Here is a 3,805-nt window from a genome sequence, read left to right on the forward strand (position 1 = left end):
AACTGATTTTCTTTGTAGACTCACATAAACTCTCATAATCACTATAATCACTGACCTCTCCTTGCAAGTCACTGCTAGAAAACATGGTTTTGTCATGTAATTTTTGGTTACAAAATGGTAGCAATTTCCTTGTTGTCACTAGTTTGCCACCGAAAATAGGGTGACAAAAACACTCGTATCAATTGCCCTAATACCACCAAATAGCCACCATTTTTATATTTTGCTACCTTATTTTACCACCACAAAATTGGTCAAAATTATTTGTCACCGCTTCATGTTTGCTACGCTCCGCCTTGTTTACCACCAAGTTGTGACACGTTTTCATACGATTTAGCCACTGATATTGCCACCATTTAGCCATCGGTTTTTGCACGTTTTGATACCATTTAGCCACCGATATTGCCACCATTTTTTACACAATTTGCGAGTTTTGATACCATTTAGTCATCGATATTGCCACCATTTTATACACAATTTGCGACCGAGTTGTGACCACCTTGGTATAGTTATTTGCAACCATTTGCTACCATTTACTGATTATTGGAATATTGGTTTTTAATTCAGATTTTTTTCTCCCTACTATTTTCATCAAAATTACATATCAATAAAACTACAAATAATATAAAAAAGTATAATAAAATCCCAAAATTATATAAAATATCTCGTTTTCAAAAGCATATAAAAAATACTAACTAAAACATAAAATAACTAAAATTATCCTAATAAGATAAACATCTAAACATTCAAAACCAAATGTTTATAGCCTATCTTCGAACTGTAACTCTGTTAACATAGCATCAATTTGTGACGTCCTATCAAGCATAGCATCTTTATCCACATTATCTTTTTCTTTTTCAGCCAACAACCTCACAATAATTCCATTGAACCTTTCTTTTTCTTCTTATTTTTCCTTAACGAGCTCCTTGATAACTAAGTTCAACATTTTAATCTACAAAACAACCAATGAATAGAATCAAGAAATCAGAATTAACGACAAGTAATAATGGGTCAAGTTGGTTGCAAAGAAAACAAAATACAATTATGAGCTACAATTCAAGTGATAGAAGCTAAATAGCATGTTCCAGTTTGTTTACATATTAAGAAGGAAATTATACCTAATTTTAAAAACAATTTTTTTGTATGAAACAACATGTAAAGGTCTAATCAAATCAATGAGAAAGATATACCCAAAATGAAGTCTACAGCCTGGTGTGACCAATTTGCAAAATTACCCTCATCTGGCTGAAACAATAGTAAAAAAAGGACATGGTAAAAAAAAGGTTGGATAAATTAAGCAGAATGATGAACCGAATGTTTAGAATCAATATTAGGTGACCAACATAGTCTTACAGTGTCACATAGCTCCACAAGGAAATCAACCGATGCCCTAAGCTGTTCAGTCTCCTCTTCAGCTGTATTACCTTCTGATATAAACTGTTATATCTATTTGTACTATCCGAACAATCAAACATCTCATCGATGCTATTGCCTCCCATTTGGGTGGTCTTGTTTTGTTGATGTATGTAATTACTACATAGATAATGTATCGTCTAGGTAAAACCAGATTTCTAAATAGTAACAGGAATCCGTAGATATGGGAATATCTTTTGCTAAATGATAGATTAACATGAAGATTCAGGAAGTTTCAATTCTAGACTAATAGAACAGGAATGCTTAAATATACTTTAATAAAAGCCCCAATCTGGGTCAAATTTGGTCATCATATCACTTTTTCTTAAAATCTTCATTTGTTTTCTTTCAATGTCACTGATGAGAATAACCCATTCCTATAGTGTTTTCAGCTAACTATACATATATTCATCCGGTTTCAAGCATCATCTTAACAAAAACTCATTCTAGATCCGAACTCTTAACATTCTTGGAAAACACTTTAACCCAATTTCCCCATTTAGTTAAGCATTCAAGAGAGGGTGATTCTAGCAAGTATAACTTGTAAAAGGGGCCGAGAGTCGTCACACCTGTCTGCCAGTTTCTAACGTGGGATCTTTGCTTCCCGTACATATTTGGTTTTGTAGTTTCTGGATAATCAAGACGACAAACAAACAACCAGATGATATTTTCACATCATACAGTTACTAGAAGGGGATATTAACAACATTCAAATTCGTTTAACAAACAAATTACCAACCCTAAATCAACTACCAGCACCAAATTAGAGATTATGTTTAAACAAAACCTTCTAAATCGACACATATCGGTCCAAAAATCTTCATCCAGCTTCTTAGTATACTCACGAGTTGAACAACAAAATCAAACAAACTGAATAACAAGCAACTATGGTGCTCAATCACTTTGACACACGCTAACCTACTAATGATTTTGTAACAAAATAAAAAAAAACGTGAATAAACTGGAAAAGTGACTCACATATGACCTGAAAATGGTGGCTTGCGGCGACAAGAAGTTTTGCTCAGGTGGAAATTGAGGTGCACCGTGGTGGACAGAGAGAAGGATGAAGAATTTTGGGAGAAAGAGAGGGGAATTTTGGGGTGGGGGGGGAGAAAGAGAGGGTTTTAGGGTTAATTAGACAGGCGGGAATGTTTAAATGAACCTGAAGGATGAAGAAAGTGAATTAGTGAGGGAAGGCCAAAGAACAAAAGGGGTTGCGACCTTCTCCGGCGAGGGGCTATGACGGCCGACGGTGGGCTGGTGGCTAGAGAGTGGAGTTGGTGGATGAGTTATTGGTAACCACGCTTGTCTATGGCCCTGGTTTTCAATCAAAACCCTAAATAATGAGCGGGATATTAACCCGCCTAGTTAAATTTAGGCTTAAAATTTCATTTTGTCACCGCTAAAACGGTAGCAAATAAAAAAATACACGTATATTTGAGATAATCTAGGGAAGTTATTTTTAATTTTCCACGAATCTGTCACCAAAAATATAGACGGTGAATTTTCCACCGCTTTGCTAACAAACGATCTGAGTACGCTTAATTTACATATCCGTGGGAAATAGGTGGCTAAATTTGCCACCGATTTTTTTCGGTAGCAAATTTTGGTTACAATTGCCAAGTTTTCTAGTAGTGAGTTAACTCATACCAGGTAAGTTTTCTAATCAGTCTCTATTCTCTAAGTAGTAATTATTCTCAGTTTCGTTACTACCATATCTAATTTTGTATATAAATTTGTCTTCCCAAACATATTTATATCATATGTGTTTTAATTGTATGCTTGAAATTCCTTATTTAGATTTACCTATTTCACTCAAGGTTACCAATTAATTGTTTACTACAGTGAGGAACCCTATTAGTAACGATGGCAATCGCGTTGTTTTGGAGCATATATTATCCATAACTAATATTTAATAAAAGTTAGGAACAGTTGCTAAGTAAGGTTGGTTTGTTTCTAAGAAAAGAGTTTTTACACATGACCAATAATATGTGGCATTGTCCAGATTAAAAAGTACAGATGACCTTAAGCTATTGATGCTTGATGAAGATGGTTAATTTACAAACAAAACTACAAATCTCAAGTATAAAGAAGTGTTTAGAAATTTGTAAATGTAACGTGTATCTTGATTTTACATTGTTTGATTTAATAAGAATAATTCATTTATGTAAATTGGTTTACATGTTATAAAATGACATTATTTCTATCTTCAAACTCATGTAGTACATGGGTTTATAAACTAGTAGATAAATATAGATAGATATAGAGTGAAAAAGAATGTGGAAAACCGGAAATAAGATGTAGGGATATAGGAATAATGAGAACCATATTTTATCCTTATTAAACAAATTTTTAAATAGGTTCTGTTTCTATGAAATTTAAAAGGTGTTTTACA

General features: G+C 33.5%; 1 long non-coding RNA gene across 1 annotated transcript; it reads right to left on the minus strand.

Moving 5' to 3' along the window:
- Positions 1-658: 658 nt before the first annotated feature.
- On the minus strand, positions 659-2,695 carry LOC118490662. Its single transcript, XR_004889794.1, has 3 exons — positions 1,351-2,695; positions 1,188-1,242; positions 659-949 (listed from the first exon to the last, which is right to left on the minus strand). It is a non-coding gene; the product is annotated as an uncharacterized LOC118490662 (long non-coding RNA).
- Positions 2,696-3,805: the final 1,110 nt, after the last annotated feature.

This window comes from Helianthus annuus, chromosome 3 (assembly GCF_002127325.2).
Source record: "Helianthus annuus cultivar XRQ/B chromosome 3, HanXRQr2.0-SUNRISE, whole genome shotgun sequence".
NCBI lineage: Eukaryota > Viridiplantae > Streptophyta > Magnoliopsida > Asterales > Asteraceae > Helianthus > Helianthus annuus.